This window comes from Amblyraja radiata, chromosome 13 (assembly GCF_010909765.2).
Source record: "Amblyraja radiata isolate CabotCenter1 chromosome 13, sAmbRad1.1.pri, whole genome shotgun sequence".
NCBI classification, from domain to species: Eukaryota; Metazoa; Chordata; class Chondrichthyes; order Rajiformes; family Rajidae; genus Amblyraja; species Amblyraja radiata.
In genome coordinates this window covers 35,645,022-35,659,684 of record NC_045968.1, presented here as the reverse complement: position 1 = coordinate 35,659,684, position 14,663 = coordinate 35,645,022, and positions in this window count along the sequence as shown.

Below are 14,663 nucleotides of genomic sequence, written 5' to 3'. Positions count from 1 at the left end.
GATTCAACGCCAGTGGTTCCATCTGCAGGAACCTTTTAAAATGTCTGGCGTGGACTTTCATTGACCCTGTCCTTTCATTCGACAGGGAACAGGGCCCCGCAGTGAAATGGTTTACAAAAATAGCCCGAAGCAATTGGCACTTGTATCCAAGGGGAGACACCTGTTCCCAACGCTCGGGCCTGTGAAGTTGCGAGGAGATATGGTGTACCGCCTGTACTTTACTCATGCCAGAGACTCCTGAGTCTTGGGTCACGCTGGAAAGACGCCAGGTCCCGGAAGGTTGAAGGAACAAGAGCTGGAGTGTCTCGCCGGCGCTCGAGCAGAACGGTGGCATTCCCCGCATAGTGCACCAGTCCCCGCATTTGTTCATTGTTCGCCGGTGTCCTCCGGCCATGCATTGATGGTCCAACCGCATGCACAATACACCCTCAGCTGCAAGGCTCAAGCGAGGCCAGAGGTTGTCTTCAAGAGGTTTTTGGATGGGCACATGGAAACATAGAAACATAGAAAATAGGTGCAGGAGGAGGCCATATAACCATATAACAATTACAGCACGGAAACAGGCCATCTCGGCCCTTCTAGTCCGTGCCGAACACTTATTCTCCCCTAGTCCCATCTACCTGCACTCAGACCATAACCCTCTATTCCTTTCCCGTCCATATACCTATCCAATGTATTTTTAGGTGACGTTACAGGTCGGGACCCTTCTTCAGACTGATAGAGTAGCCAGACCTTGAGGAGAATTCACAGTGAAACAGTAAAATGGAAACACAAGTTTTGTCAAAGGTTATATGGTGAAGGCAGGAGAATGGGGTTGAAAGGGAAAGATAGATCAGCCATGATTGAATGGTGGCGTAGACTCGTTGGGCCGAAAGGTCTAATTCTGCTCTTATGACTTATGAAATTATGTAGAGTTTTCAAACGCTGGAACCTTGAGCAAAATGACTCTAACTTCTCTCTGGTGTTCCAAGACGGTTCAACGCCAGTGGTTCCATCTGCAGGAACCTTTTAAAATATCTGACTTTCATTGACCCTGTCCTTTCATTCGACAGGGAACAAGGCCCCGCTGTGAAATGGTCATTCGGCCCTTCGAGCCAGCACCGCCATTCATTGTGGTCATGGCTGATCGTCCCCTATCAATAACCCGTGCCTGCCTTCTCCCCATATCCCTTGACTCCACTAGTCCCTAGAGCTCTATCTAACTCTCTCTTAAATCCATCCATTGACTTGGCTTGCAGGGAACGGAGGGATATAGTCATGGAGTCTGGGTGTAGGCCTCTGAGCATGTATGTGAGTGTGTTTGCACGTATATGTATGAATGTGTGTATATGTCTCTATCTATATATGTGTATCTCCATGTCCAAGTGTGCCTGTGTGAGTATGTGTGATTGTGTGTGTGTATACAATACAATACAATACAAATTTATTGTCATTTGAGCCTCAGTGAGACTCAAACGAAATTTCGTTTACACAGCCATACAAACAAAGACAATGTCCTACAGACATACACACAATTAAATTCACACAAACATCCATCACAGTGAACCCACTGTGATGGAAGGCAAAGTCTTTTCTCTCCCCTGTTCTCCATGTCTCTCCCGATGTCCAAGCCCCAGGCGGGCGATGCTAAGTCCCACGGCCATTTTAGGCCGCGCGGGGCGATTTACGGCCCCGCTCCCGGTCTGAAAGTACAAGGTTAGAACCCCCACAGGCGATGGTGAGTCCCACAGCCATGAAGCCGCGCCAGGTGATGTACGGTCCCGGTCCGGGTCATTCCAACCCCGCGACAAGGGCTGGAAGGGTCGCGTTGCGGGAGCTCCGGGAAGTGGTCTCTCTCTCCCCCCGGACCCGCGAGCTCCCGATGTCCCAGTCCACCGGACCTGCGGCTGCGTTGCTGGAGCCTCCGAGCCCCAGGAGTCGAGTCGCAGCAGCGAGTCACCACCGCTCCCCACGCTCCGAGGCCGGCCAGCCCCACGATGGTGAGTAGTCCGCAACTCCGCAGTCTCCCGAGCCCCCAGGTCGTTCAGGTTGGAGGCCGCTCCACGGTGCTAGGCCCCAACAACAAACAGAGACCCGACAGGGAAAAGGTCGGGTCTCCCAGACAGGGAAGAGATTTTAACTAGTTTCCCCCTGCCCCCCCCGCACCCCACATATACACATTTAAAACTAGTATTAAAAAACACCAAACACTACATTTAACTAGACAAAAAATAAAAAAAAGACAGACTGTAGGGGCCGCTGCAACGGGTGAGTCGAGCCGTATGTCTCTATATGTCTGTGTGTGTGTGTATGTGTGTGTGCATTATACGTATGTGCATGCATTTAAGTCTGTGCATATATGTTTGTGTTTCTGTGTGTGTGTATGTCTGTGTATATATGCGTGTGTGTGTGTGCGTTTTACTGTATATGTCTGGCTGTGTATGCATTGCTGTATATGTGTCGTAGACACAAAGTGCTGGAGTAACTCAGCGGGACAGGCAGCATCTCTGGAGAGATGGAATGGGGGATGTTTAGGGTCAAGTCCCTTCTTCAGACTGATGTCAGGGGAGTGGGCGGGACAGAGATAGAATGTAGTCGGAGACAGTAAGACTGGTGGGAGATCTGAGAAGGGGGAGGGGATGGAGAGAGGGAAAGCAAGGGCTACTTGAAATTAGAGAAGTCAATGTTCATACCGTTGGGGTGTAAAGTGGCTGTCCCACTGCTGTGAGTTTAGAAGAGTTTGCCCTTGACTCAAACTCGCAACACGGTCGACACGAGGTCCTAGGAGGTCCTATGAGGTTACTGGAACTCTCCTTCATGCTCGAGGGAAGTTCCCGCCTACTCGCGGCCTCAGCTAGGTCGCGGAAATTTTTCAGCATGTTGAAAAAATTTTTCCGCAAATAAAATTTGGTCGGCATGGTTCTTTTGAACTCGCAGTGCAGTGGAGTGGGGTCGCTATGTAGTTACAGGCAGTCGAGGGCAGCCGTAGGCAATCTCCTTCGCAGACCAGGCATTTTGATTGGTTCGTTGGAGTTTTCAGGACCCAGGAAAACCGACCGGTCGGTAAAATGCCCGCTAAACTTTATTATACTTCTTAAAAGTATCTCCACTCCTTCTCCCCCCCTTTCTCCCCCCTTCTCTCCCCTTCTCTCCCCTTCTCCCCCCCCCCCCCCCCGTGCTCTCTAAAGGACTTACCGTACACTGTGCAGCCGTCGTTTACCTTTCTCTTCATCGCGGGTGTGAATTTCAGACAGCGCTCTCCCGCTTTCCCTGGCCCCCGCCTTTGCGATGTGTGTGTGTGTGTGTGTGTGTTTGTGCGGTCGGTCGATCCAGCTCACGGTTTCAACGCGGACTGTCGATCCAGCACGAGGTTTTCCACGCGAGTGCCCTCGAGCTTGAAGGTCGAAGACACTCTTCTTAAAGGGCCTGTCCCACTTTCATGACCTAATTCACAACCTTTTTTACTCGTGGACATTTGTCATCAGGCTAGAAAAACGCCCCGACCTACTTAATGCCACGAGTACCTACGACTAGCATCACAACCTACCTGCGACCTACCTACGACCTTCTACAACCTCCTACGACCTTGTGACAACTATGCTGCGAGTATGAGTCAAGGGCAAACTTGGCAGAGGTCGTGAATTAGGTCGTGAAAGTGGGACAGGCCCTTAACTCGCGGATTAGGTAGTCGCAGTGGGACAGCCCCTTAAGCTACCCAAGCGAAATATGAGGTGCTGTTCCTCCAATTTGCGCTCGGTCTCACTCTGACAATGGAGGAGGCCCAGGACAGAAAGATCAGATTGAGAATGGGAGGGGGAGTTAGTGCTGAGCAACCGGGAGATCAGGTAGGTTAAGGCAGACTGAGCGGAGGTGTTCAGTGAAACAATCGCCGAGCCTGCGCTTTGTCTTTCCGATGTACAGAAGTTGACACGTGGAACAGCGGCTACAGTAGATGAGGTTGGAGGAGGTGCGTGAACCTCTGCCTCACCTGAAAAGACTGTGTGGGTCCTTGAATGGAGTCGAGGGGGGAGGTTAAGGGACAGATATCCGTATATGTGTGTGTGTATGTCTGAGTGTGTGTGTGTGTGTGTGTGTGTGTGTGTGTGTGTGTGTGTGTGTGCGTGAGTGTGTGAAAGTGTGAGTGTGTGTGTGCGCGTATGTGTGAATGTGTGTGTGTGTGAATGTGTGTGTGAGTGTGAGTGTGTGAATGTGTGTGTGAGTGTGAGTGTGAGTGTGTGTGTGTGTGTGCACATATGTGTGAATGTGTGTGTGTGTGCGCGTATGTGTGAATGTGTGTGAGTGTGTGAATGTGTGAGTGTGAGTGTGTGAGTGTGAGTGTGTGTGTGTGTGTGAATGTGTGTGTGTGTGTGTGTGAATGTGTGTGTGTGTGTGTGTGTGTGTGTGTGTGTGTGAATGTGTGTGTGTGTGTGTGTGTGTGTGTGTGTGAATGTGTGTGTGTGTGTGTGTGTGTGAGTGTGTGAGTGTGTGTGTGTGTGTGTGTGTGTGTGTGTGTGTGTGTGTGTGTGTGTGTGTGAATGTGTGTGTGTGTGTGTGTGTGACTGTGTGTGTGTGTGTGTGTGTGTGTGTGTGAGTGTGTGTGTGTGTGTGTGTGTGTGTGTGTGTGAGTGTGACTGTGTGTGTGTGTGTGTGTGTGTGTGAATGTGTGTGTGTGTGTGTGTGTGTGTGTGTGTGAGAATGTGTGTGTGTGTGTGTGTGTGAGTGTGTGTATGTATGTGTGAGTGTGAGTGTGTGTGGACACTGAGGGTAGACAGTGTGGGGAGGGTCATCGTCCCGACACGGTGGGTGACAGACCTTGGGGAGTGGGACAACAGGGGAGTGTGACCCACCGTGTCAGCATGGTGTTGGTGCGCCGCACTCTCTGCCTCCCACCCCACCCCACCCCCGCTCCGAGCCCACACACGCCAGCTAACTAATGGTATTAGCGCACTTCACTCCATCAGACCTTAAATTCTGCACCTGAGATTGTAACACAATTGCAAACATAAATTATCTCAAAGTTGTTTACCTGCTTCTTAAAATATGGGATTCTGTTGAAAAGGTTGACTTTTATTGTAGGTAATTGAAGTGGAGAGCGATATGACTGAGTGAACATATGGGGGGAGATAATATAAGGTCGCTCTACCCTTTGGAGAAATATGTGATGTGTATGTGAGCAGGGTTTTTTATGGAGGGGATGTAGAGAGGAGTGTGTCTGACCTCGCACAGAATGTTCTTATTCCCCATGAACAATGCGAGACACACGCCAAGTTGGACCCCTGCCAGCCCCCATACAATATTCACACTTCAAAGAGCCAGGAACACAAAGGGAAAGAGGCCTGGGTTAGCACGAGCTATTCCCGGGGTTGAAAGTGCCATCCATCATCCATCCACTGCTTCCTGGTCTTACCCTTGCACTCATGCCATGGAACAGCACAGGAACAGGCCCTTCAGCCCACAATGTTTGTGCCAAACATGTTGCCAAGATCAAAGATAGGCACAAAGTGCTGAAGTAACTCAACGGGTCAGGCAGCACCTCTGTGGAAAAGGAATAGGTGACGTTTCGTGTCAAGTCTGAAGAAGGGTCTTGACCCGAAACGTCACCTATTTCATTTTCCAAAGATGCTGCTTGACCCGCTGACTTACTCCACCGTTTTGTGTCTATCTTTGGTGTAAACTAGCATTGGCAGTTACTTCCTACTCATGATGGCAAGACCAAGTCTTATCTGCCTGCATATGATCCATGTCATTCCATTACATGCATATCCATGTGCAGAGGCCAAAAACCTTTAAAATGCCATTATCGTATCTGCCTTCACCACCACCCCTGGCAGCATGTTCCAGGCACCCTCTGTGTAAAATTCTTGCCCTGCACATTACATTTTATTTTCCTTAATTTTAGAGATACAGCGTGGAAACAGGCCCTTCAGCACACGCCGACCAGCGATATCTCGTTCACACTAGTTCTGTGTTATACCACTGTGGCATCCATTTCCTACGCGTTAGGGGCAATTTTACAGAGGGATAATTCACCCGCACATCTTTTGGATTTGGTCACCGGGAGAATGTGCAAACTCCACACAGGCAGCACCCAAGGTCAGGATCGAATCCGAATCTTTGGTGTTGTGTGACAACACATTAATACTTTATGGAAAAGCCCATCTCCAATAAACTTTCACCCCTTAAAGTACCCTAAAGCTATTTCCTGTAGTATTTGATTTTTCCACCCTGGGAAAAGATTGTGACTGTCGAGCCTATCTATACCTCCTATAATTTTACCTATTTCCATCAGGTCTTCCGGCATTCCAGGGGAACCAATCCAATTCTGTCCAACCTCTCCCTGAACCTATACCCTCCAATCATTCTTGTATACCTCCTCTGCACCTATTCCAAAACCTCCAAATCCTACTTGTAACGGGGTGACCAGAACTGCAAGCAATACTCCAATTGTGGCCAAATGTTTACATATCTGCTTTGCTGCTGCAAGTAAGATTTTCATTGTTCCGTTGCAATACAATACAATACAATACAATACAATACAATACAATACAATACATTTATTTGTCATTTGGACCCCGTTGAGGTCCAAACGAAATGCCGTTTCTGCAGCCATACATACAAAACAAAAAAGACCCGAGACCCAACACAATTTACACAAACATCCTTCACAGCGCATCTTCTCCTCGCTGTGAAGGAAGGCAAAAAAAAACATATCTCTCCCCTGCACTCCCCTCTCCTCCCCATGTCAGAGTCAAAGACAGAGTCAAAGCCCCCGGCGGGCGATGTTAAATGTCCCGCAGCCATTAAAGCCACGCCGGGTGATGCAAGGCCACGCACCGGGTCTTGGTGTTGGAGCCCCGGCGGGCTCTTGGTGTTGGAGCCCCGGCGGGCGCTCACAAAGTCCCGCGGCCATTCCAAGCCGCGCGGGGCGGTGATGTAGGCCCCGCTCCAGGTAATCTTCAACCCCGCAACTCGGGCGGGAGAAGTCGCCGCTGCGGAAGCCCCGAAAAGCGGTCTCCCACCAGGGACCCGCGGGCTCCCGGTATTACTGTCCACAGACCTGCGGTAGGAGCTTCCGAATCTCCGGGTGTCGGGTCACAGCAGCGCTCCACCACAGCTACACCCGCTCCGGACTCGGCCAGCTCCGTGATGGTGAGTAGATCCGCAGCTCCGCGACTGGAGCCCCAGGTCTTCCTGTTGGAGGCCGCTCCACGTTGCAGCCCCAACGACAACGGAGACCCGACAAAGAAAAGGTCGGGTCTCCCGTGCAGGGGAAAGACCTTAAAGTTCCCCCCCCCCACCCCACCCCACCCCAACCCCCCACACACATACCCCGACAAAAAAAAACCAATAAAAACTACATAGAAACAAGACAGAAAACAATAAAAAGACAGACGGACTGCAGAGGCCGCTGCTGACAAGAGTCAGGACATATGACAATAAAACACTCTTGACTCCCTTGACTTTGTGACTCTTACATTTCCTAATTCTTTGCTCTACCTGTAGGTCAGCATTCAGTAACTGACGTACAAAGAAACCCAGCTTCCTCTGAACCCCAGCGCCTTTCGATTAGCTCACGGTTCGAAAATTACCGCAAGCATTGTTCTTTTACAGAGGGCCAATTAACCTTCAAACCCGCATGTCTTTGGAGAGTGGTAGGAAACCGGAGCACCCGAGGAAAGCCACGCGGTCATGGGGAAAATGTGGAAACTCTGTACAGACGACACCGGAGGTCAGAATGGAGGCCGGGGTCTCTGGCGCTGTGAGGCAGCAACTCTACCGCTGCACCACTGTGCCGCCAAAACTGTCTCTGTAAACTGGCCGAGAGGAAGTGAGAGCAAAATGCTCCTTTGTAGTTCTTCTTACCTCAGTCTAGGGAAATCTATTCTCACCCATGCCAAATTACTTTACTTCAGACTGTGGAGATGCAGCATTGGAACAGGCCATTCGGCCCATCAAGCCTGCACCGACCAGAAATCACCCATACACTAGCACTTACACACTGAGGACAATGAACAGGAGCCAATTAATCTACATACTTGCACATCTTAAGAATGTGGGAGGAAACTGGAACACTCAGAAGAAACCCATGCGGTTACTTGGAGAATGTACAAACTCCACATAGAAAGCACCCATAGGCAGGATCAAACCTGGGTCTCTGGCGCTGTATGGCAGCAACTTTGCCGCTGTGCCACTGAGCCGCCGCCTGTAACCTTAGTCTCGTTAGCTTGAGGAACATCAAGCAGCAAGATAAAGTAGAGTCACAGGTTTACTGAGCCTGGGATCTATTGCCGAGGATCGGCAGTGTTGTAGCTCCCTCCAGCGGGGCCTGTGGACTTCGGAAGCCGCAGTCTCAGGTAAGAAGTGGCCGAGTCGGGAACTCCAAGCCGCAGAATGTGCTTCCATCCATCCCGATGTCGGAGTTTCTATCATCCCGGCGACAGGGCCTGTACATCGGGCCATCCGTAGCGGCGAGGGTTCAAAGCCTCGACCACGGGAGAACAAAAGGAGGAAGTTTGACTGAACTTTATTGCCTTTCATCACAGTGAGGAATGTTGATTCCACTGTGATGGAACTCAACTTTCACTGTACCAATTGGTGCCCAACGTCGCCCATTCCTTCTCTCCATCGATGCTGCCTCACCCGCTGAGTTTCTCCAGCATTTTTGTCTACCTTCGATTTTTCCAGCATCTGCAGTTCTTTCTTGAAGCTTATATGGCATCGTGATCAGTGTGGGTGAGTTAGGATGAAGGGTTTGTTTCCGTGTTGTATGACTTCATGTGTCATGCTGATGCGCTCCAACAACAGCTCGCATCTACGTAGCACCTTTCATGTAGGAAAAGTATTATTAGTCATTAGTTTAACTTATTGCCAAGTGTAGTGAGGCACAATGAAAAGCTTTTCATTGCGTGCTATCCAGTCACTGGAAAGACTATCCATGATTACAATCAAGCTGTCCACAGTGTAGAGATACAGGATAAAGGGCATAATGTTGAGTGCAAGATAAAGCCAGTCCAGTAAAGTCCGATTAAAGATAGCCCAATGGTCACCAATGAGGTCGATGGGAGCTCAGGACTGCTCTCTAGTTGGTGAGAGGACGCTTCAGTAGCCCGATGACAGCTTGGAAGAAACTGAATCTGGAGTTGTGCATTTTCACACTTCTGCACCTCGTGCCTGTCGGGAGAGGGGAGAAGCGAGAATGACTGGGGGTGAGACTGGTCCTTGATTATGCTGGTGGCCTTGCCGAGTCAGCATGAAGTGTAGATGGAGCCAATGGAAGGGAGGTTGCTTTGTGTGATGGTCTGGGTGTGTCCACAATTCTATCCAATTTCAGGGACAGTTTCTTTCCAGCTGGTGTCAGGCAACTGAACCATCCTACCAACTACCAGAGAGCAGTCCTGAGCTACTATTTACCTCATTGGTGACCCTCGGACTATCTTTAATTGGACTTTACTGGGCTTTATTTTGCACCCTAAACATTATTTACATTATTCCCTTTATCCTGTATCTGTACACTGTGGACGGCTTGATTGTGAGCATGTATAGTCTTTCTACTGACTGGTTAGTGTGCAACAACATCTTTTCACTGTACCTCGTTGCACGTGACAATAAATAAACTCAGCTCAAGTCTAAAGTCTAAACTGGGAGATCCAGCAGACCAAACACAACTGCCGCACGTGTCCTTTAACACTATGAGTGTTTCCATTGGTACCTCAATGTTCAGCTTAAAAAAAACTCCCACTTTTCTCCACTTTCAGGTTGCCTCAGGTAACATAATTATCAGCCTCAAGCAGTCTGTGTGTCTCTATGTAATTAGTGAACTGAGGGGGGACATGAAGAGCGTGTTGCAATTGATGGCTGGTGCCAATTGTTAATTTAGAGTCTGAGATTGATACACATCATCGACCAAAGGAATGAAGGGACACAAAGCGAAGGAACAGTGTCAGGTCACAATCAGTCTGCACCTCGCTGATTGGCAGAACAACACTGCCGGTTATGTCATCTTTAGACTTTTATACTTTAGAGAAACAGCATGGAAACAGGCCCTTCGGCCCACCGAGTCCACGCCGTCCATCGGTCACCCTCTACACCAGCACTATCGTACTATCCTACACACGAGGGACAATTTACAATCTTACAATTTACATGAAGCCAATTAACCTACAAACCTGCATGTCTTTGGAGTGTGGGAGGAAACTGGAGCCACCTGGTTAAAACCCACAAGGTCAGTCACTGGGAGAATGTACAAACTCCGTACAGGCAGCCCCCGTAGTCAGGATTGAACCTGGTTCTCTGGCGCTGTGAGGCAGCAGCTGTGAGGCGCTGCACCATCCTGCTGTCCTACAACTATGGACAACACGCCAAGCATCACGACTTCCTCACTCTTATACTCAATACAATAATTATAATACAATGCAGCTTTATAGGGCTTGGATTTCGGGGGCGAACTCCATAACTCCCTGAAAGTAGCAACACAAGTAGTGGTGAAGAAAGAGTGGGAAAGACGACATGTGGTTCACCCAAGGTCAGGATCAAACCCAGGTCTCTGGCGCGAAGGCAGGAACTCCACAACTGTGCCACTCTATGCCGGCTCCTGTGTGTCCTTATGGGGAGGGGGGTGCAAGGGAGTTAAGACCAGGGTTTTCTTCTAAGACAAGAATCTAGAGTTATGAAATATATCACTGAGACCGTGGAATTTAAATTCCATCAATAGAATTTATTTTTTTCATTTTTTAAAAAGATGCAGTTTTTTCATAGATGCAGCATGGATCGGCTCTCCGAGTCCAAGCCGACCATCGTTCACCCGTTCACATTAGTTCGCAGTAGTGCAGCTGGTAGAACTGCTTGGATTGAACCCGTGTCTCTGTGCCACCCACTTCTTACAGTTAATACCCTCTAATCTAGGCAGCATTCTGGAAAACCTCTTCCGCACCCTCTCCAATGCATTTCGTTGTCTCTGTACTGTACACTGACAATGACAATTAAAATTGAATCTGAATCTGAATCTGAATCCAAAGCCTCCACATCCTTCGTGTAAAGGGGCGACCAGAACTGAACACACCTTCATACTAACCCAAGTTTCATCCAGGATTTGTCCAGTTTTATACTCGACTGATGAAGGCATGTCACAATTTGAGAACAGGGATGGGTGTTCTGATACTTAGGTATTGTCGGACGGAGAGGTATAATTTTTTTAAGTATTAATATTAGAGATGCAGCGTTGAAACCGCCGAGTCAGCGCCGACTAGGGATCACCCATGCACGAGTTCTATGCCACACACTAGGGGACAATTTATCGATGCCGATTAACCTACAAACCTGCACGCCTTTGGAATGTGGGAGGAAACCGGAAGAAATTCACGGAGTTCCAGGTAGAACGTACAAATGCTGTGCAGTCAGCACCCATAGTCAGGATGGAATGCCGGGTCACTGGCGCTGTGAGGCAGCAGCTCTACTGCTGCTCAGGTCTAAGCTGTGGATCAGTGATACACCGTGCCACTGCGCTGGACCCCCCCGTGAGGATGGAATTACCAGTCGTGTGCCCGCCAGCACGCCCAGCACACTTTGCAGCGATTAATTGTCATCTCTGAAACAGGTGCGGTTCCCCCGTCATCCCAACATGTCATTACTACAATCGCTGCCTAGCTCCAACCTGTCATTTCAGCTGAAGATAGACACAGAGTGCTGGAGTAACTCAGCGGGTCAGGGAGCATCCCTGAAGCATAAGGACCAGGTGACGTTTCGGGTCGGGATTAGCCTTCACCACCACCCCCGGCAGCACAAGCCAGCAACCACCACCCTCAGTAAAGAACTTGCCCTACATATGTCCTTTAAATGTTGCCCCTCTCACCTTAAAACAATGCCCTCTAGTATTTGATTTTTCCATGCTGGAAAAAGGATCCGACTGTCTACCCTATCTTTGCTGCACATCATTTTATATACTTCTATTAGGTGCCCTCTCAACTTCTAGAGTTCCAGTGAAAAGAATCCAAGTCCGTCTAACCTCTCCCTGTAGCTAATACCCTCCAACCCAGGCATCATTCTGGTAAACTTCTTTCCAAAGCCGCCACATCCTTCCTGTGGACAAAAGTGCTGGAGAAACTCAGCGGGTGAGGCAGCATCTATGGAGCGAAGGAAATAAGCAACGTTTCGGGCCGAAACCCTTCTTCAGACCCAAAACCCTGTTTTGGCCCGAAACGTTGCCTATTTCCTTCGCTCCATAGATGCTGCCGCTTGTCTACCTTCAATTTTCCAGCATCTGCAGTTCCTTCGTAAACATCCTTCCTGTAATGGTGCATGAATAGTGTAGTAATACAACCCCCTTGAGGCAGCGGGTGTTTTGTGAGGATGTTGCCTGGACTCAAGGGCCTGAGCTATAAGTAGAGGTTGGGCAGTCTAGGACTTTATTCCTTGGAGTGCAGGTGAATGAGGAGGCGATGTGTACAGAGATCACAAGGGGAACAGATAGAGTAAGTACACAGTCTTTCACCTGGAATTGGGGAATCATGAACCAGAGGGTTTAGATTTAAGATGAGGGAGGGAAAGAACTCGAGGGACAGCTTTTTTTTTTTACACAAAGGGTATATGGAACAAGCTCTCGGAGGAGGTAGTTGAGGCAGGTAGAATCACAAAGTTTCACAGACATTTGGACAGGTACATGGATCGGAAAGGTTTAGATCAGGGGTGGGGAACCTTTTCATGTTGGAAGGCTGCATTAATTTAGCTGTAATCTAATAAGGCCGCATCCAAGAAACTTCAATTAGATATAGGATTATTTAGTTGAATCTTCTTTTACTCTGGTATTTTAAATACGTTCATTTTAAGATTAAAATTAAAATAATAAAAAACAAACAAAAACATATTAATAAAAATAAAAGGATTTGTTCTACAAAATTTGGATTAATTCAAAAGGCCGCACTTAATGGCCTAGGAGGCCACATGCTGCCTTAAGGCCGCAGGTTCCCCACCTCTGGTTTAGATAGTTATGGGCCAAACGTAGGCGGGTGGGACTAGTGTAGATGGGCATGTTGGTCGGCGTGGGTAAGGTGGGTTGAAGGGTCTATTCTGTACTGTGTGACCGTGTGATAGTGTTGAGATCAAGGCAATGATTACATCCTGTGCAGCGCTAACATCTACACGCTTTCACTTTGACTCAGCAGGTTTGCAATGAAGCTGGATAAAAGCCCCATTGTTAGAAGGTGCTTGCTACACTTATAATGAGTTGTTCATCGCAGCTTGACAAGGGATCGATAGGGTGAATGCACACAGTTTTTTTCTCTCTCCGAGCTGAGGAATCCAGAACCAGAGGACACAGGTTTAAGGTGAGAGGGGAAAGATTTAATAGGATCCTGAGAGGCAAGTTTTCACACAGAGAGTGGTGGGCATATGGAACGAGCTGCCAGAGGAAGTACTGTAGTTGAGGCATATACTATAACATTTAAAAGACACTTGGATAGGTACATGGATTGAAAAGGTTTAAAGGGAATTGGGCCAAATGTGGGCAAATGGGACTAGATTAGATGGGCATGTTGGTTGGCATGGAGAGGTTGGGCCGAATTGCTTGTTTCTGCGCTGTCTGGCACTACAAGGCTGAAGTGCAGCTAATATGACAGGGGCAGGGGGATGACTGCGCATCTAATTGAACACCTTAGAGAGCATGCTGGCAGTTGCATCACAGCCTGGTTTTGAAACAACTCTGCCCAAGAAATTGCAGAGCACTGGATGTAGCCCAGTCCATCACACAGACCAGACTCCCCTCCAATTACTCCATCTACACTTCACACTGCCTCGGAAAAGCAACCAACATAATCGAAGACTAGTCTAAATCTTGATCCAAACTATTTTAGTTTCGAGATACGATGATACGATAGAACTGTATTCATTCCAGGAGGGATCTGCTAACAGTCATAAAAACACAGAATACATGAAAATGAAAGTAAAGTCTGTAAATTACCAAGTAGAAAGGCTTGGGAGATGTGCAAAGATTGGGGAGGAGCGGGGGAGAAGGGGAGTCAGTCTCAGTCTACCCCACGACAGAAGGGGGAAGAGATGTACAGTTTGATACAGCATGCATACAGGTAAGAGGATGGTTCAGTTGCCTGATAACAGCTAGGAAGAAACTTCTAAACAACAACACCTATGACAGGGGCGGAACAGTGGCATGGCAGTCGAGTGGCTGCCTTGTGACCCAGGTTTGATCTTGACCAAAGGTGCTTTCTGTACGGAGTTTGTACATTCTCCATGTGACCGCGTGGGTTTTCTCCGGGAGCTCGGGTTTCCTCCCACACTCCAAAGATGTGCAAGTCTGGAGATTAGACACAAAATGCTGGTGTAACTCAGTGGGTATGACAGCATCTCTGGAGAAAAGGAACAGATGACGTTTCGGGCCGGGACCCTCTGTCAGACTCAGGTTTGAGGCTGTGGAGAGCAGATTGCCAAAAACCTCAAGTAGACAAAAATGCTGGAGAAACTCAGCGGGTGAGGCAGCATCTATGGAGCAAAGGAAATTGGCAACGTTTCGGGTCTAAACCCTTCTTCAGACTTCATTGCTAAAAACCCCAGTGTTTCTGCCCGTTCCTGTGAGTCTGAAAAAGGATCTCAACCTGAAAAGTCATCTATTACTACAGGTGCAGGTGTAAACCAGCATCTGTAGTTCCTTCTTACACAAGTTTGTAGGCTAATTGGCT